This window comes from Brassica napus, chromosome A7 (genome assembly GCF_020379485.1).
Source record: "Brassica napus cultivar Da-Ae chromosome A7, Da-Ae, whole genome shotgun sequence".
Taxonomy (NCBI): Eukaryota; Viridiplantae; Streptophyta; class Magnoliopsida; order Brassicales; family Brassicaceae; genus Brassica; species Brassica napus.
This window is the reverse complement of record NC_063440.1, coordinates 5,076,901-5,101,237: the sequence shown is the minus strand read 5'-3', so window position 1 is coordinate 5,101,237 and position 24,337 is coordinate 5,076,901. Positions and strand designations below refer to the sequence as shown.

Genomic DNA, 24,337 nt, shown 5'->3' with positions numbered 1-24,337 from the left:
GTACCTCCAATATAGTTCACATCTTCTTTTCCTTCAATGTCTACAGCCTCTTCTCCTTCAGCTGAGCAGACCTGCTTCCTAAGAAGCTCATGAACTACATCTAACTTTGCTCTAACTTCGTCCATCTGCCCCTTCCCTAGGGATGCAACAGACTTCTTCCTTTCAAAGTCAGTGTTCTTGGTGCTGCTGCTGTTTGCTATATTTTCTATCAGTCTCATAGCTTCCACCGGATTCTTGGTGTTGAAGTTTCCCTCACTAGCTGTATCAAGAGCCATCTGATACCTCAAGGCGATACCTCTGAAGAAAGTGCTCAGCAGTTGCACTTCATTGAATCCGTGGTGTGGACAGTCTCGCTGGAAGAACTTGAATCTGATCCACGCATCTTTGAAAGACTCTCCAGTCTCCTGTGCGAATGTGGCGATTTTGCTCCCCCAAGTCTTCAGCGCGTGACTCATCAAATAAGTTCCGCAAGAAAGCATTCTTGATGTCGGCCCAGGATGTTAGAGATCCTGTGGGTAGCTGCTTAAGCCAGTGCATACTCCTCTTCCGTGGAGAGAGTGTGTTCCAGGTGTGTCACCTGTAAGCAAGCTAAATCAAAGGTACAGCCGACTGGTTTGATATCTGTATGGACTTTGTTTTAGGTTTGCCTAGAACTAAAAGAGGTAGGGATATTATCTTTGTGGTGGTTGATAGGTTTTCTAAGATGGTACATTTCATTCCCTGCATAAGACTGATGATGTATCTATTGTAGCTGATCTCTTCTTTAGACAAATAGCTAGATTGCATGCAATGCCTAGGACAATTGTTTCCGATAGATACACTAAGTTCCTGAGTTATTTCTGGAAAACTTTATGGGCTAAGTTGGGAACCAGACTGTTGTTTTCTACAACTTGTCATCCCTAGACTGATGGCCAAACTGAGACTGTGAATAGTACATTGTCGACCCTATTGCGAGCGTTAATTAAAAAGAACCTTAAGACTTGGGAGGATTGTTTACCTCATGTGGAATTTGCTTATAATAAGATCACTGCACTCAGCAGCAAAGTTCACTCTCATTCAGGTTGTATATGGGTTTAATCCATTAGCTCCTGTTGATTTGTTTGCATTACTATTGAAAGAACAAATTAACCTTAGATGGCAGACAAAAGGCAGATTTTGTTAAGTCTTTGCATGAACAGATTAAAAAGATCATAGAGGAGCGCACCAAGATGTATGCTAGGAAGAAGGACAAAGGTCGGAAGGAGCTAGTACTTCAACCTCGTGATTTAGTTTGGATACATCTCAGGAAAGACAGGTTTCCTCATGAGAGAAAGTCCAAGCTAATGAAACGGAAAGATGGACCCTTCAAAGTGCTCAAACGAACCAATGACAATGCTTATCAGATTGATCTTGAAGGTAAGTATCCCATTAGTTCTACTTTCAATGTTTCTGACCTTGATCCTTTTGTTGCAGATGACTTGGATTTGAGGACAAATCCTTTTAAAGGAGGAGGGGATGATGCGGCCCAGACTGAAGCCGAGCAAGGTGATGAGGAAGGTGATGAGCAGGACAAGTACAAGGATGATGAGCTAACTGAACTCTGGTCAAATTTGAACCATGGCGATGGAGGTTCATTTAGTTGGAAGCCTGACATGGAACCTAAGGAAGACGTTGGCACAGTTCAAGAGGACAGTAGCATGCTAGAACCGGCAGATGGGAACAGAGTGCCAGATCAAGACCCCTTGGTCTTGAGGGAGGGACCTATCACGAGATCCAGAGCCAGAGCCCAAGAGAAAGCCTTACAACACTTTGTCAAATTTGTGAGAGCTAAAGTGGAGGAGCTGGACAAGATCAAGACTAAACCAGCTTGTTGGTTTTAATGTTTTTAATTTATGTAATTGATTCAAATTCAGAACCAAAAGACATGTCGATTTAAGAGTTTTATTAAAGTAAACCAAAGACAATTAGGATTAGAATTCCTAAACCATCTCGGTTTAGGCTTAGGGTTTTCTAGCTAGAGTAGTAGCCGCTTTCTTTCTTATTTATGTCATGTAACAAGCTAAGTTGGAGATTAACGATTAATCTAAGAACTTTGAGCTATTGCTTGTCTTGTGTCCTATTGCTTTCTCTGTTCAGCATCAAGAACATTGAACTCACCTAAGGAGAGGAATCTCCAACATGATCATCCTAGCAACCAGGAGGGCGCACCTGTGCTAGAGAGTAGCTATACATCCTGTAAGCAATCCATAGCTTCCAGGAGAAGTCCATCCGTCCAAAGAGTGTTAGTAACCTCGGAGGACAACTTCAATTCGCCCCACTTCAAGTGATCCAGGAACAACAGCCTATTCAAGGCCGTACCAGACCGAGATCAACATCTAGGAGATAGAAAAAGCAACTTGTGGACTCATAAAAAACCTTGATTGGAAAACCCAGTGGGACAAAACCAATCAAGGGAAAAAGAGTACACACAAGCTACTTGCCTAGAGGATGATCAGCTTGAAGATGGAGTAGCTTGAATGGTGATGAGTGTGTCTTGATTGATCAAACTTCGATCAAGACCTTCTTCTTGCTTCGAAGCTATCTTAAGAAAACCTCCAATAGCTTCATTGAGTCTCTTGGTTCTGGAACGAGTCATATGACCTTTAGGAATGATTAAGACATCCTCATCAGCCGGTTTGTCCATGATCTCCATGTCTTCATCAGCTAGCTGGTCCATGATAACATAATTCCCTCCCTCTTGAAAAGGATTTGTCCTTAAATCTGGTTCATCTGTAATAAAAGGAACTAGATCAGTAACATTGAAGCTATTACTCACATCATACTTACCTTGCAAATCCAGCTTGTAGGCATTGTTGCTGAGCATTCTTATGATCTCAAATGGTCCATCAATATGCGACATCAGCTTAGACTTTCTCTCATTTGGAAATCTTTCTTTTCTTAAGTGAACTCACACTATGTCTCCAACTGCAAAGACCATCTCACGCCTTCCTGTGTCTGCGTTCTTAAGATATAGCTTAGTCTTTTCCTCAATGTTGCACCTTGCTTGTTCATGAATTTGCTTCACCATCTCGGCCTTCTTATTTCCATCAAGACTAACTCTTTCACACTCAGGTAAAGGCATTAGATCCAAAGGTGAGATGAGATTGAACACATAAACAATTTCAAATGGAGAAAACTTAGAAGCTGAATGCATAGCATGATTTTATGTAAATTCACAATGAGACAAATAGTCTTCCCATGATTTCAAATTCTTTTTGATGAATGCACGCAAGAGAGTTCCTAGAGTTTTATTAACTACTTCAGTTGGTCCATCAGTTTGACGATGTCAAGTAGTAGAAAACAACAGTTTAGTTCCAATTTTAGACCATAGAGTTTTCCAAAAATAACTAAGAAACTTAGCATCTTTATCTGAAAATGTGCCATTTTTAGAGAATCTATCAACAACCACAAAGATTGAATCCTTTCCATTTCTAGTTCTAGGCAATCCCACTATGAATCCACTAGAAAGATCATTCCAAGGATGATAAGGAATGGATAATGGAGTGTACAAACCGTGAGATTGGACTTTGGACTTAGCTTGTTTTCAACTTACACACCTTCCACAGATTCTCTCAACATCTTTCTTCATGTGTGGCCAAAAGAAGTGATCCTGCAAAAATTTATGTGTCTTGGCAATTCCAAAATGTCCCATAAGACTTCCTCCATGGGATTCCCTGACAAATAAGTCTCTTAAAGAACAGTTAGGCACACAAAAACAGTTATCATAGAACAAGAAACCATCATGTCTAAAGTAATTCCAGGCGCAAACTTCTCACAAGATTCATATGCCTCTTTAAATTCAGGATCAGTTTCATATATACCTTTAAGTTGTTCAAATCCTAGCAACTTAGCATCAAGAGTGTACTTAGCATCAAGAGTGTTCAAGAGGACATACCTTCGGGATAGTGCATCATCAACTATGTTTTATTTACCTTTTTATACTTGATAACATAAGGGAATGTCTCAATAAATGTGACCGATCTCGTGTATCTCTTGCTGAGCTTACTCTGTCCTTTTAAGTACTTGAGAGACTCATGGTCTGTGTGTATGACAAACTAAGATAATGTTGCCAAGTCCTCAAACCTCTCACCAAAGCATATAGTTCCGTATCATAAGTTGCATAGTTGAGAGTAGCTCCTTCAAGCTTCTCACTGAAGTATGCTATGGGCCTTCTATCTTGCATCAACACAACACCAATACCAATTTCTGAGGCATCACATTCAATTTCAAATGTTTTAGAGAAATCAGGAAATATGAGAAGAGGAGAATGAGTGAGCTTCTCTTTAAGGGTTTGAAATGCGGTTTCTTGTGCTTCTCCCCATTTGAATCCCACATACTTCTTGATTACTTCAGTCAGTGGAGCTGCTAGAGTACTGAAGTCCTTTAAAAGCGTGTATAAAATCCAGCAAGTCCATGGGAGCTCCTCACTTCTCCCACTGTTGTTGGACTCGGCCATTCCTTGATAGCCTTGGTCTTTTCCTCATCAACCTTAACTCCATCTGCTCTTACAACAAAACATAAAAAGACCAAGTTATCAGTAAAAAAGTGCATTTCTTCAAATTGGCAATGAGTTTTTCTTTTCTCAAGACATCAAGAACAGACTTAAGATGATCTAGATGTTCCTCAAAACATTTTCTGTATACTAATGTCACCAAAGTAAACTACAACAAATATGCCAATGAATGATCTAAAAACATGATTCATCAGTCTCATGAATGTACTAGGTGCATTGGTTAATCCTAATGGCATAACTAACCATTCATATAATACATATTTATTTTCAAATGCAGTTTTCCATTCATCTCATTCTTTCATCCTAATTTGATGATAGCCACTTTTAAAATTAATCTTAGAAAAGATGCAAGAACCATGCAATTCATCAAGCATATCATCTAATCTAGGTATATGATGTCGATACTTCACCGTGATATTGTTGATTGGTCTACAATCAACACACATGCGCCAACTACCATCTTTCTTGGGTACATGTAGAACCGGAAAAGCAGAAGGGCTTAAGCTCTCTCGGATATAGCCTTTCTCCATCAGATCTTCTACTTATCTTTGCAACTCCTTTGTTTCAACTGGATTAGTTCTGTAGGCTGGTCGGTTTGGTAGAGCTGATCCTGGTACAAAGTCTATCTGATGTTCAATCCCACGTATAGGTGGTAGACCAATTGGACTCTCTTTTGGAAACACATCTTCATACTCCTGCAAAGGAGCAATGAGTTAATTCGGATACACCGGTGTAAGATCAGTCAAGGTTAGAAAGGATTCTTTAAAAACTAGTAAGAGAACATATTGTTTAGAACAGAGGGTTCTCTTGATATCACCAGCTTTAGCATAGATGTTGTGTTGCTTGCTCTTATCTGGTCATAGATCAATTTCTTTCTTCTTTTGGAGTTTAACCTGATCTTGTTGAACTTCTTTAGGAGTGATAGGTATAAGGACGTTTTTCTTCCTTTAAACTCAAAAGAGTGTTTTTTGGTGTAGCCATCATGGATCACACGGCGATCTGATTGCCAAGGTCTTCCAAGAAGAATATAACCAGCTTCCATAGGCAGTACATCACACGAGACTTCATCTTTATACCTTCCAATAGCCAAAGTAACCAACACCTGAGTAGACACTTTCTTCTCACCTTCTTCATTGAGCCATTGTAGTCGGTATGGCCTGGGATGCTTCTGAACTTTCAATCCAAGTTTCTTCACCATAGTCTCACTAGCAACGTTCACACAGCTTCCTCCATCAAAAATAAGACTACAAACCTTTCCTTGAACCAAACATCTCGTATAGAACAGGTTCTCTCTCTCTGCTCAAGCTCCTCGGTCTTATATTGCAAGTTTAGAGTCCTTTTAGCAACTAGTAACCTTCCATGAATCGTCTCTTCTTTTCATGCTTGCCATCTTCAGTTTCAAACTCACTATTCTCAAGAGGAATCATGATTCTCTTGTTAGTGCACTCATTAGCATAGTGTCCTCTCCCTTGACCCTTGAAGCACTTCACATCTCTAGCCCTTGAACTAGTAGCTTCACCCTTGCCTTTATCTTTGATATAGACGGTGCTTGGATTAGCTTCTTTTTTCTGATATGGCTTGCTCTCCTTCTGATAGCGTGGTTTCTCATATTTAGAACTTGGATACTTGCTTGTTCCATAGCTAAACGAGAGTGGCCTTTTCTTTTGAACTGTTGTTCCACCAGCATGGCTTTGTGCAACATCTCTTCTATCTCCACATAGTGTTGCATCTCCAATTTATATTGTATCTCACGGTTTAACCCTCCAAGTAATCAAGACATAGTACCTTATCTGTCTACTGAGACACAAGCTCTCAACATAAGCATCTCCAGCTCTTGATAGTATTCCTCCGCGGTGTGTGATCCTTGTGTGAGTTTCATCAGCTGGTTGCGGAGATCACAATGATAGTGGCTCGGAACAAACCTCTTACGCATGATAGTCTTCATCTCAGTCCATGTATCAACATGGTCTTCTCCATTGCGCCTTCTGCTTGTGACTAGTTGATCCCACCAACTGATAGCATAGTCATAGAACTATGTTGCAGCTACTCGGATCTTCCTAGCTTGAGAGTACTTTTGGCAATCAAAGACAAGCCCTATCTTCTTTTTCCATTCTAGATAAGCATCTGGATCGTCCTTCCCATAAATATGTAGGACGTGGTGAAATATATATAGCGGATTGGCCGAATTTTTTTAAAGGACGTGGCATAGCTGAGCATTAAGGGTATTCCCTTTTTAGTATAGGAAGTACTCTGTAGAGTCTAATAGTTGGGAATATTTGATATACAAACAAAGATACCAAGTCAATAGATATAGTAAGCATGAAAGATATACGTGTATCTTCGTATGAGAAAATCAACGTCTCAAAGGAAACACAAATCTGATGATATCGGGGTGTATAGTTGTATGATGGGTTCAATAATCCGAGCCTTTTCTTCCTTATCTGGAATTTCCCTATCAATTTCTCTGATTTGATGAGTAACAAATTGTTAATGAAGTTCTTAAACCTCTCGTATTAATTTCAACGGACTTTGTGTCATGAATTAACAAAGACAACAATCTAAAGATGACAATTTAATCATCACTAAGAAGGAAAAATTCAAAACCCATAGCATACCTTTGAGCCCAAGTTCATAAATTAAATCAATATTGAAATGTGTTAATACTTTAGGACTGACGAGAATTGAAATTTGGATGTAGGATCATTTGATATCACTTAAATTACCCTAAAAAGTGATGTGTATTCTCTCAAATAAGAGGTTGAGTTGTAGCACTTAGGGATCAAATTCACAAGGAGCTAAGGGACACAAAATATCTAGTAGTTATGTGGTTAAGCTAGGTCGAATGGTTTAAATGTAAATAGCAGGGGTGAGCAAAGTAATTGCTTGGTTGATTGATCGAGGTTTTCAAAGATATGAAAGGCGTTAGACTTAGGGTTTCTATTCAGACAATCATGATTATAGAGATATAGAGACTAAGTGTATGTTGGATATTCTAGAACTAAAACTTAAAGAATAGTCGATCAACGTCCGTATTTTTAGACTATCTATTGCCGGATCTAACACCTAGGTTGTCCCTTCTTGGTCTTGAGAAAGTGTCGATCAATAGCAATTATGGATTGTCGAATCATGCACCTTTCATCCCGGTGATCGACGAATCTTCCAGGAAGCTTTACGTACGGGTTTGACTTGTTCACTAGGCTAAACTAAATCAGCTTCCGCTTGTTTCTAGCAATTCTAAAACAATGTAAACTAATTCAGACAAAAATCAAGCTTCTGCTTGCTCCCTAATATCTATATGCAAGGTCCTAGTTAGCTACTCTAGAACACATGAATTAAGAACAATTTAATTGATTGATATCCTAACACTTAACAATTCTATATTTTGGGCTAATCCCTCATGAATATCTTAACCTAGATCTAACAAAGAGAACTACTCAAGCATAGCGAAGCAATTCATAACAAAGAAATAAGAATACTGCACAAACAGAATAGAGTAGAAAAACTTGGAGTTCCAATCACAAATCTCTGAAGGAGTTCCTGGATCTTCTCTCCAAACCTAAAACTCTAAGTCTTTTGGTGTATGAAGTATGAAAGTGTAGAATGCGTGTGTTTCCTGGAACAATGGCTGATCACATAAATATTAGGTTAAAACTCTTCAAGGGTAATCTGGTAATTCTTGTGGGACTTGGGCTTAAAGTCGGCTGGAACCAAATCTTGCCTTTGCGCGCTTCGCTGTCGATCGACAACACAGAGTATATGTTGACCGATTATCGTCTTAAATCATTTACCGCTAGGCTGTTCGATGGTCAGCTATGGGACTTTATCATTTGATCTACAAAATGCACCAAATCACCACTTTCCTCCAATTCACTCAAAAACCCGAAAAGATATTTAAAAGACTCCAAAAAAACTACAATATATCTTAAAAAATCCATATACCATGGCTAAAAGTGGGTAAAATCCATGGTATATCAATACCCCTAGACTTACTCTTTTGCTTGTCCTCAAGCAAAACAACGAGCAGTCTCGTTGGAAGCGGTTTGAAAACAGCAGGGACTCACACAACTTAAGAACTCACTATCATCACCTCAGCAATATTGCAAACCACATCAAATCAATCACAACTTTTAGAAGTACTTTATATGCAATATCTTAGTTTAGCAACCAATTTCATTCATCCATCAACTTAACTAATCATGACTGACTAACCCCTTACTGACCTCATTTCATACATATAAATAGAAGGTGTAGGCTTTACTCATATCACTCAAATTACCCTAAGGAGTGATTTGTACTCTCTCAAATAAGAGGCCGAGTTGCAGTACTTAGGGATCAAATTCAAGGGGAGCTAAGGCACAAAAAAGATCTAGAAGTTATGTGGTTAACCTACGCAAACATGTTTAATTTAAATAGAAGTAGTGAACAAGTAATTGTTCGGTTGATTTATTGGGCGTTTTGAAGACAGATACGAAAGGCGTTACACTTAGAGTTTTTATACAGATAATCAGGATTACAGATATATAAATACTAATCATATAGTGGATATTCTAGAACTCAAACAGTAAGAATAGTCTATCAACTTTCGTATCTTTAGACTATCTATTGCCGGATCTAAGACCTCAGTTGTCGCATGTTGGTCTTGAGAACGCGTCGATCGATACCAATTAGGATTGTCAGCCGATACACCTTTCAGCCCGTCGATCGATGAAACAACTTAGTTGTCGATCGACGTACCTTCCAGGAAGCATTACGCACAGGTTTGAATCTGTTTACTAGGTTTAACTAAATCAACTTCCGCTTGTTTCTAGCAATCCTAGCACAATTTAAACTAATTCAGACAGAGAACCAAGCTTCCGCTTGCGCTCTAATATCTATAGGCAAGGTCCTAGTTAGCTACTCTAGAACACATGCATTAAAAACAGTTTAATTGATGGATATCCTAACACTTAGCAATTATATATTTTGGGCGAATTTCTCATGAATATCTGAATACTAAATCTAACAAAGAGAACTACTCATACATTGCTAAGGAACTCATGACAAAGGAATATGAAAATTACATAAATAAAGTAGACTAAGAAAACTTGGAGTTCCAATCACAAATTCCTGAAGGAGTTCTTGGATCTTCTCTCCAAACCTAAGACTCTAAGTATATTTTTGTATGAAAAGTATGAAAATGTGTGTTGCCCAGAAGAATGGCAGAGCACATAAATATTAGGTTAAAACTCGTCAGGGATAATCTGATAATTCTTTTGGGACTTGGGCTTAAATTCGGCTGGAACCAAATGTTTCCTTTGCGCGCTTCGCCGTCGTTCAACAACACTGAGTGTATGTTGATCGATTATCATCTTCTATCATCGATCACTAGGCTGTTCGATGGTCAACTACGGTCTTTATCATTTTATCTCCAACATGCACCAAAATCACCAATTTCCTCCAAATCACTCCAAAACATGAAAACATACTAAAACGACTCCAAAACAACTATATGTATTTGAAAACACCTATATACCATAGCTAAAAATGGGTAAAATCCATGGTATATCAACTCCCCCAGACTTACTCTTTTGCTTGTCCTCAAGCAAAACAACGAGCAGTCTCTCTTGAAACGGTTTCGAAACAGCAGGGACTCACGCAATTTAAGAACTTACTATCATCACCTCAACACCATTTCAAACCACATCAAATCAATCTTTACTTAAAAGTACGTTTTCTGCAATATCCTAGTTTAGAAACCAAATCCATTCATCAAGCAACTAAACTAATCATGTCTGACTAACCCCTCTACTTGCCTCATTTAATACATGTAAATAAAAGATGTAGACTTTACCTTGGGAGTATCGATCACTGAACACATGGAATCAACTCAAACAATTAATCTGGACCTACATGTAACCCCTTTCTGATTCCCCTTCTCTCTTATCTCTTCTATGAATCCATTTTTTTACTGGGCAAAGTTGTAGGCGAATAGTGGGTCATCAATAATGTATCAAGCCCTAGCTTCCAAAAAATGTGTGATCATTCATTTAGAAGTAGAATAATGGGATCCCAGGAGACACTCCTACCCTCTACACCACAAGAAATCATCTCAATTTTTTGTAAATATATATTGATGCCAAAGACAAGTGGAAGGAAAACAAGAGACACTAAGTCTAATACCTTCCAGACTTGCAGGAGTATTCCGATCCAATGTATACCAAGATTGAAGACAAGCAAGCTAAGCTCAATTAGGTTGGAGGTCAGCTTGGTTCTTTCAAACATTCTAAGCAAGTGTGAATAATTGGCAGGATGATCAACTTTAGCATCTATCGTACAATCTACAGTCAATAAATCTAAGAATGAGGCTAATGAGTGGTTAGATAAGTAAGGAAAATTTAAAAGTTCATCGTCCCCTTCTTGAGTCAATAAAAACTTTTTGAAAACATTTATAAAACTCATAGGTAAATTAATATCAGTAAACCTCCCCCCAGACTTAAATTACACAGTCCCAGTGTATATCTAGTCAGAGTTCGGTGATAACATAACTCATAAGGAGAATATTTAACAAGAAAAACAATATATCTGATCACTGATGTCGATACGGATCTACACAAGGAAGTGTCTATCGATCGGTTTTGGTGTCGTGCTGTCGAAAGATGTCGACATGATCTCATCGGTCAATGACAAGTAAACGTCTCCATGGGTCTCTTTTTGGTTTTTTTTTTTTCTGGTTTTTGTATTTTTTTATAACCTGAAATAAAGTTAAAGACGAAAATGAATAACTGTAAATACTAAAACATAAAGAAAATACTTAATAGTGGGTTGCCTCCCACTCAACGCTTTGTTATAGTCATTTAGCTTGACTTTGGAGGTTGTTTTTTTGCTAGTAATGATCAAAGTGACCACTTGGTTGTATGCAAGTGTCCACCTCATCTTTTCTCATCTGAAACCAAATGCCCAAGAAACTTCTTATGGCTTCATTTCCTCTGGTCCACTGATTATTTAATCTTTCTCTAGCAACCTCACTTGCATTCATCCTATGCTGAAGATTTCCAATGTTGCGCTGTTGCATTCCAATTCTGGCATGTTGTTATTCTGAGATGTCTTTCAACTCCTAGTAGACATCTTCTTTCAACAAGTCTTAAGAGAAAGTGATATCATCAAGTTTATCATGTAAGACCTTCTCGGTTACCGGCTTGCTTCGCAATGATGTACGGACGTGGTCGATCGATGGGCGAGTACGTCTGTCGATCGACGGTGACTGTTCTGCTTGAAAATCTAGTTGTGTCTGAATATTGTCCATCTCCTTCTGCAACGTGTTCATGTGTTTAGTCAATAAATCTATGTCATCACGGAGCGGGTAGTAGACACCATAAAGCCTATAGGTGAATGATTGTAGCCTATCTTCGAGTGATGCAACTCAAGCGTCGATCGATGTCCGAGTGCGGGCATCGATCGATGGCTGAATGTGATTGGCGGTCGATTTTGATGTTCCTTCGTCGACTGAATGTTGTTTGTGAATCATGGCTATGTCTTGTTTCATCTCATCCATGCGTGTGGTCAACCAGCTTATACTGTTGTCGAATGGGAAGTAGATGTCATCGAGCCTCTTTGGTGATAGTCATATGAATTCCGAATTGCTCTGTAAAGCTCTGCTACCAACTCATTAATCTTTGCATTGCTGTAACTAGCTTCGTCTGGCATGGTCGGTATGGGTGTCTCTGCATACTCCCAGTGAGGTTTTCGTTTTCTGTTATGCTGAAGTGTTCTTCGTCTGAAGTTGAATTGATCGTCGATCGATGGTGCATCTGCGTTATCGATCGATGGTGGATCCTCTGCTCTGTTCGTCATGCTGAATAAGTTTCTGGACCCCTTCATGGCAATGATTTCAGCAATGTCCTCCTTGGATATGTTGAGAATGCGTCCGTCCATGGCTCATGCTTGGCCTTCTGGATCCCTGAAAATATAAAATTCATCCGGAGTTAGATGACCATAATCAGTATTATCTTTTACTTGTACCTCATGATTTGGTGTGTGATGAGCGTCGATCGATGGCTTGGCGTTGCTGTCGACAGATGTTACCTTTTCATCTGCAAGCGATGTATGGAGGACTCCTCTATCATCCATGGCAAGACCACTGTACTCAATATCCTTCTCTCTGTGATAGTCCTCGTCATACTAATTAGATTGCATCTCAGGTAGTGCAGTGTCTATTGCAAAGCTCTCATGATGGCTCTCATCTGCCCAACTGCCAATAGAATAGTCACCTTGTTTCCTCATAGTCTCACCGTGATGGTAACCAATCGATGTCTTTGGCTGGGTACTAACTGCAAAGCACGGATAGCAATGTTTTTGCAAAACAAAAGTCTCATTCGCAGGACTGCTATCGACCGATTCTCTGGGATTGTATCGATCGATGCTTGAGTCTGGCTATCGATTGATGCTGAATACTCTGTCTCGTATTCACCTTCAAAATTGTAGTAGCATGCTGCTATGTGTGTTAACTCTAGTATTGGATGTATGTGGCTCGACAATACTGACTGGATCATAGTAGACATCAGGGTTTATCACTGTTAGAAAAAAACTAATTAGTTTGCATGTTGAAAACAACTCCTACAGTAGCCATGAAAGCTCTCCCAAGTACTAGATAATGATTTTTGTTCTGTTTGTTGTCCAGGACATGGAAGTCAACTGGGACTAGTGCATTACCAATCTGCAAATCAAGGTCTGTGAGGATTCCTCCTGAGTTCGTCGTAGAATAGTCCACAAAAGTGATTGAATCCTCCGAAGGCTCTATCTTCAGACCCATATAGTCTGCCATTACTTTGGGTAGTATGCTGACTGATGAACCTGTGTCACACAGCGCACACGGAAACTCAATGCCCTTAAACAAACATGGCACTGCAAATTTCACAGGATAACTCTTCTTCTTAAGTGTAATCCTCTGCTTCATCTTCTCTCTGATCTGATTGAAGATCCTATGTATGTCCTGCTTAGTTTCCTTGGTCTCTCAGAATAACATCCACAACATGTGGGTAAAGTAAGCCTCCTCAAATGGCTTGTCCAAGGGTATCCTAAAAACTCTTTTAGTGAAGCTATCCATCTCCTTCTCATTAACTCCTCTCTTTAGATGCTTCAGAACCTTTTCCTTTCTTCTCCTCAAGGTTCTCCTCTTAGAAGTCTGATCAACTTGCATAGACTTTAGTGCATCATTAGAATGTTGACAGAAGTTGTCTGCAATGTTCTCTGAGGGTTGAGATGGGTGTCTGAGTGCATTCAATCGTGCTACATCTATTTTTGGTGGTTGCACTCGGTAGGTCAGAGGTGGTCGTTGATCAATGCTGGATGGGTCGTGTTGATCACTGGTGCAGTCTGTATGTCGATCTATAGCTCGCTCGTGGTGCCAATTGATATCCGACTTCTTGATGCATAAGGGTTTGGGTGGATGAGGGTGCTTAGCTATGAACTCCTCGTGAGTTAGAATACTTACTGTATCCATGATGGCATTCATGTGGTGCTTCAGTGATTCATCTCCTTGACTCTTGATGAAAGCCTCCTGCCTCTTAACAGTCTCTCCTGTATGAACCACATGTGTCTCCAACTTCCTCACATGGTTGTTCAAAGACTCAAACTTTGTGTTCATCTCTGTGTAGACAGCATCTAGCTTTTCATTGAAGTTCGCCATCAACTTCTTCTGACCCTCAAGAACATGATCAAGAATGGATAGCATCATCTATGATGGAATTCACGTGGTGCGTCAGTGATTCATCTCCTTTACCCTTGATGAAGGCCTCCTGCCTCTTAATAGTCTCTCATGTCTGAACCACTTGTGTCTCAAACTTTCTCACATGGTTGTTCAACTACTCAAACTTTGAGTTCAGCTCTGTGTAGACAGCATCTATCTTTCCATTGAAGTTCACCATCAACTTCTGCTGACCCTCAAGAACTTGATCAAGAATGACCTCTATCTTGCTCACTCGAGTCTGCAGTGGTGGATTCTGGTAGAAAGAATTTCCATAAGCCTTGTTACTGACGTTGTAATTGCTGCTGAAGGGTTTTTTGTATTGTGAACTCTAGTTGTATCCACTCTTCTGTCCATTGGCGAAAGAGTTTCTGAATCCACTTTGATTTCTAGACCTTTGATTTTGAAAGCCTGAACCACTGACGAAGTTCACATCCTCCTCTCCATCTATGTCGTTGTCGACATCTGTGTTGGGGTCAAAAACGGTTACGACAGAATTACCACCCGAAAATCCTCGGAGATCGTATTTCCGAAAGAGATAGTAAAAGAAGAGATGTAATTTTCGTAAAAATAACCAATACGAAGTTTTTACGAAGAAGTATCCTTTGGGATTCAAACCGAACGAACCAAGCTCGGTCACCACGCATACACGCCGTCCGGTCGCTATGCAGCGACCAAACCCGAGCCAAGCTCGGTCGCTACGCAGCGACCGAGCGCTCGTCCCGCTCGGTCGCTACGTAGCGACCGAGCTCGAGCCAAAGCTCGGTCGCTACGTAGCGACCGAGCGGTACGATCGCTACGTAGCGACTGAGCGGGACGATCGCTCGGTCGCTACGTAGCGGCCGAGCGGGACAATCGCTCGGTCGCTACGTAGCGACCGGGATCGATCCAAAGTTCGGTCGCTGTGTAGCGATTGAACCTTTCCGAACATCGATACGACACCAGTCTTTGCATTCTCGTCAAACCTTCGAATGCTATCTCCCGAAGACCGTACAAGCTCAGTCCATGTTTCCCACTATTCTAATTCATCGATCAAACTTCGCGGATTAGAAACCGCGGAAAACTCGTAGTAAACGTGTCGAGTCGGAAGACGGCCCAAAGGGACCTAAAACACGACTCGAGGCCCATCCTACGATTTTTCCTAACCAAAAGCCCGTGAACCACAGCATGGTTCACGCTTGGCCCACGAGGAAGGATAAATGTCAAGTTTCCGCGGATAAATTTGGAAGTTTTGAAGATAATTGTGAAGATCGGGAAAAATGGAATATCTCCATTTTTATGCTTTGACGGCTTAAGGGAAGAAGAGTAAAAGCGTAAACCGACCTTGGAGCTAGTATATAAGGAGTCCTAGGCGAGGAGCAGAAGGGGAGAACTTTTTCAGAGCAAACTTAGCACTTAGAGAAATTTAGGCAATTTTCCGTTTTTGTTATTTCGAGCTGCGACTCAATTAGGTTTAGCCGTCTTAGGGTTGCTAGAACTAGGAATCTCGCCGACAGCTCTCGAGCCCAGGCTTATACCTTGTTGTAACGCTCATACGCAGATTCTGAATAAGATCTACTTTGCTCTCTTTTCGATTTCTTATTTTTATCGTTGTTATTCTCGTGTTCTGATTGCTTGACGTGTGATAATTAACAGATATCCGGGTCCTCTGGGAAATTAGGGTTTTCCTAGTTTCCTTATTTAAACGGAAATCGACAGTGTGAATTTCGATTCCCACAGTTTGGCGCTAGAAGGAGGGGGACTTACGGATCAATCTAACCCGCAAAAGCCACACATAATCTGACATGTCAACCAACGACGCGGATAACGTGCAAACTCCTCTTAATGGAGGCAGCGGCACCGATCTCCACACTCCAGTAGCGGACGTATCCGCAGCCAACGCGCAAGCCAACGCCGCGACGCTTGAGGAGTTCAAAAAGATGTTCGCCACCTATGAGAAAAGGTCGGAAGAACAGGATAAGCTCGTGAATACCTTGACCAAACAGGTTTGAAACCTTAACGGCAAGGACCCAATCTATCCGTCCCCGCGGAACCACCAAAATCCGCGGGAAGAGGCTCGACTTCGCCACCCCACTCGATAGAGCAGGACTCGCGCGGGAACGACCATCCGGTTAAAACCCTAGCGAGAAATTTCCCGTCAAAAAGGGGAACCCTGAAAATCTTCCGCCCCCTGCAAAGGACTCGGAGGATAACGAAGCCGAACACATTGACCTGGATCCTAGCGATGTCTCCAACGACACCGACGAGGATGTCGACAGACATCCAAGAAGGACCAGAAGCCGATCCGCTCGGGAAGGCTCCCCGTTCGAAAAACCAATGACGGAAGAAGAAGAAGTCGCCTATTGGAACGAACAAGAGGAGCTGGCCGAAAGGCAAACCGAGCTCACTCGCAGTAAACGCCGACAGGCTCGGAAATCCACTGACGAGACATCGGATATCCGCGATCTTCGCGACTACATCACTAAGACTGCGGCAGAAGTGAGAGCCGTAAAGTCTCAAATCCATCATGCTATTAATGCTGCCCCCGAGATCGATCGACTGCTGGAAGGAGCTCGAAAGACCCCCTTTACCAGTCGCATTTCGGACATGAGGGTGTCCGATCCGGGAAAGATCAAAGTACCGAAGTACGATGGTATGGCCGATCCAAAAGCGCACCTTCAGGCTTTCCACATCGCGATGGGAAGAGCAAGACTGAAGGACGGCGAAAAAGATGCCGGCTATTGCCGCCTGTTCGTCGAAAATCTCGAAGGAGCTGCGCTCGAATGGTTCGCACGCCATCGTCGCAACACCATCGGGAGTTTTCGATTGCTCGCATCGGAATTCCTCAAACAGTACTCTGTATTCATAGACAGGGAAACCTCCGATGTTGACCTCTGGAGTCTCTCCCAGAGGGAAGACGAACCCCTCCGCGAGTTTATCAGTCGGTTCAAGCTGATAATGTCCAGGGTCAGCGGGATAAGCGACAAAGTGGCCATCGACGCGCTGAGAAAGACGCTCTGGTACAAGTCGAAATTCAGAAAATGGATAACTCTCGACAAACCGCGAACGATCCAGGACGCCCTCCACAAAGCAACGGACTACATCATAGTCGAGGAAGAAACTAAAGTCTTATCGCAAAAACATAATCCGGCAAGACCATCCTCGAAAGACGCAGATCCGAAGGGGAAAAACAAGAACTCTCGTAACGACAAGTACGTCCATCACGAGGGGGAAGATCTACAAGGGGCGCATAACTATGCGATCAGTTCGGATCAAGGCCGGACCACTGGCAACACATGGACTCGCAATCAAGGGTATGACGAAAACACCTTCTGCGAGTTCCACCAATCCCGAGGACACTCCACGACCAATTGCAAAGTCTTGGGAGCAAGACTGGCCGCGAAGCTACTCGCTGGAGAGCTTTTGGAAGTAACTAGCGTCAAGGATCTCATCCTCGATTCTGATCGGCCTCCAAATACGGATAAAAATCCGCCCGCTGAAAAATCCCCTCAACGAAACCATCCTGGGGATAAACGCGGTAGGAGGCCGGATGACAAAGGGAATGATAACAATCGTCGCAGAGTCAATATGATCATCGGCGGATCACAATACTGCGGCGATACCGTGTCAGCCATCAAGGCTTACCAACGGAAGGCAGAATCAAGTGCAAATTGGCCTACATGGTCTCCTCCTCGAGACGGCCAAAGTTGCTCGATCACCTTCACAGAGGAAGAAGCCGGCGGTATCGACCAACCTCACTGCGACCCGCTCTTCATAGATCTCGTCATACTAGATCTAGACGTCGGAAGGGTACTCGTGTACACGGGAAGCACGGTCAACGTAATCTTCCGCGACACCCTCAAGCGGATGAGTATCGAACTCGGAGAAGTAATTCCAACGCCAAAACCACTCACGGGTTTTTCAGGCGAAGTGTCAATGACTCTCGGATCAATCCAATTGCCAGTCATGGCCAAGGAGATCACGAAAATCGTCGAATTCGCGGTAGTCGATCATCCCGCTATCTACAACGTGATCATGGGAACCCCATGGCTCAACGCCATGCAGGCAGTTCCGTCAACCTACCACCTGGGTCTCAAGTTCCCAACGCCGAGCGGAGTCGCGGCCATCTGGGGATGCCAAAAACAGTCGCGACTATGCTTCCTCGTGGAGCATAAGTTAAGGCAAATCACGGCTTCCGCAAACGGCAAACGCGCGAAGCTAGATCGATCTTCGGCCAAAAGCGCCCCGGGAGAAGACGAAGTAAAATCGTCTATCGACGCAAACGCAGCGGACGTCGAAGCTCGACATGAATCCAAAGCCCACGCGACAACTCAACCGGAACATCCGGAAAATAGCGTCGACCCAGCCACGATCGACACGGTCAAGGCGGACATCGCGACATCTACCGCCGAGGAAGAACACTCGCGGCATGAAACAGAACTACGAGATGGCTTGATCCTCGAAAGGGGTACGTAGGCAGCTCGTCAAAAGACGAGTTCAGCTATCCCCCTCTCTAAAAAGGGGGGGGGGGGCGAGTGGGTGCGTATACTCGTATACTCCCACTTAGAAAAGTCTTCATTATTGTAATCGAGTTTTTAGAAACTTCAAAAACTTTTACTACAATATACGTTGTCCTTTTTTTATCGAAAACCTTTACTCTTGTCTGCGGCCCCTTCCGGCCCAAAAATCGTAAAGATTATCGCCATTCAAACACGCAAAAATACACGTATAAGCCTCGAAATAACTGCGAGACGTCGCAAAAGTTACGAAATAACTGCGAGACGTTGCCCTAAACACAACGCTCTGGTCTCAAACATCTCAAGGCATGATATCTAAAAGATACGAGATCCTAAACCATGTCTCTCCGTTCATATCTCAATGTTCTCGAAAATCGTAAAGATAAGTAAATTTTTACAAAAATCACGAACGAACCAACAGATTGAACGTCTAATCAGAACTAAATACGAGACGACAACTCGTATTTACTTCAACCCTACTCAGGAAAATTCGAAACAAAAACATTTATCATATAAATAAACCGCGTAGAGCGGCAAGGGATTCAAAGCCACCAACGGCCAGTCCCGGTAAATACAAATAACGGCCATCTAGGCCTAAGCTAAATCCAAAAGGCCACACTCGGCCGAAAACAGCTAAAACGATAATCAAACTCAACCATCAATACAAAGGATCAGTCCATCCAAATAAGATCCTCTACGGTCGGCTCTCCATCTTCCTCAGCATCAAGCGACCCTCGACCACTGCTCCGCCCAGCGGCATAGACAGCGGATGCGGAGGTATCTTCAAAAGAAGCCTCCATAACATTATCAATTGATGAGCTGAAACGAGATCGATGAGCCTCGACCGCCGCACGGACCCTCTCGGGAGAAAAATGACCCCAAAACAGCGGACCACCACGGAGAAGGTCTCGGACGATGCACAAATCTTCCGGAAAAGGAGGAATGGGGTTGTGTACTGCAAAATGAACGTAGTACAGATATGGAGGAATATAAAAAAAAACGGGTACTAAGAAAGGCAATGAGGGATCGTTCAGTACGTTACCTCCTGTCTCCCACAGTCGCCTAAACGAGGGAAGGCACTCCACGGCGACCGAGGCTTGGTCCAATCTAACGTAGAAAAAATAACTCTTCCATCCACAACCATCCTGAGGGAATCCCTTCAGGACTTCCATATGAGTACGCGACTTTAAACCGTACAGACAATGGGTCCCAACTCGAGACAGGGTAAGGAAAGCTTCGAGATAATCAGCAGTGAGCTCCATGCCTCGCTCGTATCCCAAGACTAGCAACCCGACAAGGTGCTTTATACCGCGGGGAGAAATCTGACTTATCGAAACTTCCAAACGGTTCAGAAACTCTACTATAACCGACGGAAAGGGAAAGGCCATGCTCGTAGCTTAGGACCAGGATCCCAATATGATGCTGAATGGCAAGGGGTGTCAACTGATTTATCGCAACATCGAAACGGTCCAACACTCGGACGAAAATTTCGGGTATGGGGAACCATAGGCGACAACGCACTACGAACGCCTCATAGCACGTAAAGTAACCCTCCGGGGGGCTGTTAGCACATTCCCCGCGGCAGGGAACCCGGAACTCCACAGCATCCGGGATGTGGTAGAACGATCGCATCGTTGCGAGAAACTCGTCAGTAGTCCTGCTTGCATCCTCTTCCTCGACTCCACGATGGACCAGGACCGGGAACGGCTTCTCCTTGGGAGGGGTCAACGAGCCATAATGAGCAACCCACCATGCCTCGTTCTCGGCAGGATGCACCGAGTGAGGCATGAACTCCATCTTCGGAACGACGAGCTCTTCATAAGGACTCGCGGACGAAGACCCTTTTTTCGCAATCTTTTTCTTGCTCGACATCTTAACACTTCTCTTGAGAAAATAGAGGAAAAGGGTGGAGAGAAAGATAGAAAGTTTTTTGTTTAAGAAAGATCTTAGAGAAAGGCAAGAAAGTGAAAAAATTATGGAACAAGTTACCTCCCTTCTTATAAGACATGAGGATTTACTATTCAAGCTCGGACTTTCGGATATTAATTCCATCCATCACGCCTAACTTCCCAAACATGCCTAACCGCACGCTAGGATCCTACGATGCACGATCCTAACGGGCTGGGGGCTAAATGTTGGGGTCAAAAACGTCTACGTAGCGACCGGGCTCGAGCCAAAATTCGGTAGCTGTGTAGCGATTGAACCTTTCCGAACATCGATACGACACCAGTCCTTGCATTCTCGTCAAACCTTCGAATGCTATCTCCCGAAGACCGTAGCAAGCTCAGTCCATGTTTCCCGCTATTCTAATTCATCGATCAAACTTCGTGGATTAGAAACCGCGGAAAACTCGTAGTAAACGTGTCGAGTCGGAAGACGGCCCAAAGGGACCTAAAACACGACTCGAGGCCCATCCTACGATTTTTCCTAACCAAAAGCCCGTGAACCACAGCATGGTTCACGCTTGGCCCACGAGGAAAGATAAATGTCAAGTTTCCGCGGATAAATACGGAAGTTTTGAAGATAATTGTGAAGATCGGGAAAAATAGAATATCTCCATTTTTATGCTATGACGGCTTAAGGGCAGAAGAGTAAAAGCGTAAACCGACCTTGGAGCTAGTATATAAGGAGTCCTAGGCGAGGAGCAGAAGGGGAGAACTTTTTCAGAGCAAATTTAGCAGTTAGAGCAATTTAGGCAATTTTCCGTTTTTGTTATTTCGAGCTGCGACTCAATTAGGTTTAGCCGTCTAAGGGTTGCTAGAACTAGGAATCTCGCCGACAGCTCTCAAGCCCAGGCTTATACCTTGTTGTAATGCTCATACGCAGATTCGGAATAAGATCTACTTTGCTCTCTTTTCGATTTCTTATTTTTATCGTTGTTTTTCTCGTGTTCTGATTGCTTGACGTGTGGTAATTAACAGATATCCAGGTCCTCTGGGAAATTAGGGTTTTCCTAGTTTCCTTATTTAAACGGAAATCGATAGTGTGAATTTCGGTTCCCACAATCTGCAGCCTATACATCCTCTGAAAAGTTGACTTGATTCTTGAGGAGCTTGTGAACACTATCCAGTTTAACCTTAACATCGTCCAGCTGCTACTTTCACATGGTAGTGTCCATTTTTTTTTCTCTCGAAATCAGTGTTCTTGGTGTTGTTGCTGGATGCCAAATTCTCAATTAGTCTCACATCCTCTTCTGGATTCCTAGTGTTGAAGTTTCTATCACTAGCTGAGTCTAGAGCCATCTGATCTGCCAGCGCGATGCCTCTGAAGAAAGTACCGAGTGTTGGGATCAAAAACGATTATGTCGAAATCAACGTCTAAAAATTGCGCTTCTGGGCAAAAGCTTTCTCGACACATGTTGGGGTCGAAAATGGTTACGAGGAAGTTAACATCCAAATCTCCGCAAAATACAAGTATGAGTGTCTTTCCGCGACAAATTGTGCTTGGTCAAAAGAATGTCGTGGCATATGTTCTCGAGATAAAACCTTGTTCAAACCCCGTTTGGATTAAACACAAACTGTCCCAAGGAAATGGAAACGTATCTGAGCCAGCCACGAATAGGTTCGAATGTGACGGTCGGAGCACGGATAGACCAAGCTAAGCCACTATGTAACTACCGCACATGCACGCTGCCCGGTCGCTACGTAGCGACCGAGCTCGAGCCAAGCTCGGTCGCTATGTAGCGACCAAGTGTGCGTTCCATTCGGTCGCTACGTAGCGACCGAGATCTTCCGAAACGTCGATACGACACGAATCCATGCATTTTCGTCTACCCTTCGATGCTGTCTCCCGAAGACCAAAGCGAACCCATTTCCTGTTTTCCGCCATTCGAAGTCATCGATCAAACTTTACGATAAAAACCGCGTAAAGTTCGCTTTTATCGAAAGAAGTCGTAATAAACGCTTCAAGTTGAAAGACGGCCCAAAGGGACCTAAGACATGACTCGATGCCCACCTTACGATTTCCTAACCAGCAGCCCGTAAACTGTGGGACGGTTTATGCTTGGTTCGCAAGGAAAGATAAATGTCAAGTTTCCGCGGATAAATACAAAATTTTGAAGATAATTACGAAATCGGAAAAAATAGAATATCTCCATTTTAAGGTTATGACGGCTTAAGGGCAGAAGGGGAAAAGCGTAAACCGACCTAGGAGCGAGTATATAAGGAGTCCTAGACGAGAGGCATGGGGAGGAACTTTTGAGAGCAAACTTATCACTTAGAGCAATTAGGCAACTTTCCGTTTTTCTTATTTCGATCTGCGACTCAACTAGGTTTTGCAGTCTTAGGTTGTTAGAACTAGGAATCTCGCCGACAGCTCTCATAGCCGAGGCTTCTACCTTGTTGTAACGCTAATACACGAATTCGGAATAAAACTCCTTTTGCTCTCTTTTTAAGATCTCATATACTTTTTCGTTGTTACCTCGTGTTCTGATTGCTTAGCATGTGGTATGAGCAGATATCTGGGACTTCTGGGAAATTAGGGTTCTCCTACTTTCCTTATTTAAACGGAAATCGACAGTGTGAATTTCGGTTCCCATAGTTTGGCGCTAGAAGGAGGGGGATACGGATCAATCTACCTCGCAACCACATCACGCTCAACCAGACATGTCAACTGACGATGCAGACAACGTGCAAACTTCTCTTAACGGAGGCGGCGGCACTGATCTCCACACTCCAGCAGAGGACGTATCCGCGACCAACGCACCAGCCAACGCCGCGGCGCTCGAGTGTTTTAAAAAGATGTTTGCCACCTACGAAAAAAGGTCGGAAGAACAAGATAAGTTCGTGAGAACCTTAACCAAACAAATTGAAACCTTAACAGCAACGACTCGAGCGATCCGTCCCCGTGGAACAACTAAAGTTCGCGGGAAAAGACTCAACTTCACAACCCCACTCGATAGGCCTGGAACCGCGCGGGAACGACCTTCGGGTCAAAACCCTAGCGAAAAATCTCCCATCGAAAAATGGAACCCTGAAAGTTCTCCGCCTCCCGCGAAGGATTTGGAGGATAATGAACTCGAGCACGTCGACTTGGATCCTGGCGATGTCTCCAACGATGCCGAGGAGGACGTCGACAGACATCCAAGAAGGACCAGAAACCGATCTGCTCGGGAAAGCTCTCCGTTCGACAAACCAATGACGAAAGAAGGAAATCCTCCATTTAAACGAGCAAGAAGAGCTGGCTGAAAAGCAAACCGAGATCACTCGCAGTAAACGCCGACAAGCTCGGAAATCTACTGACGAGACATCAGATATCCGCGATCTTCGTGACTACATCTCCAAAACTGCAGTAGAGGTAAGAGCCGTGAAATTCCAGATCCATCACGCTACCAGTGCTGCCCCCCCTAGATCGACGGGCTGCTAGAAGGGGCTCAGAAAACTCCTTTCAGAGCTCGCATCTCCGATATGAGGGTATCTGATCCGGGAAAAATCAAAGTACCAAAGTATGATGGTACAACCGATCCGAAGGCGCACCTTCAGGCTTTCCACATCACGATGGGAAGAGCAAGAATGAAGGACGGTGAAAAAGACGCCGGCTATTGCCGTCTATTCGTTGAGAATCTGGAAGGAGCAGCGCTCGAGTGGTTCG

General features: G+C 43.1%; 1 non-coding gene across 1 annotated transcript; it reads left to right on the top strand.

Annotated features, from left to right (window-relative positions):
* The first annotated feature begins 330 nt into the window (after positions 1-330).
* On the top strand, positions 331-439 carry LOC125576784. Its single transcript, XR_007315210.1, has one exon. It is a non-coding gene; the product is annotated as a small nucleolar RNA R71 (small nucleolar RNA).
* Positions 440-24,337: the final 23,898 nt, after the last annotated feature.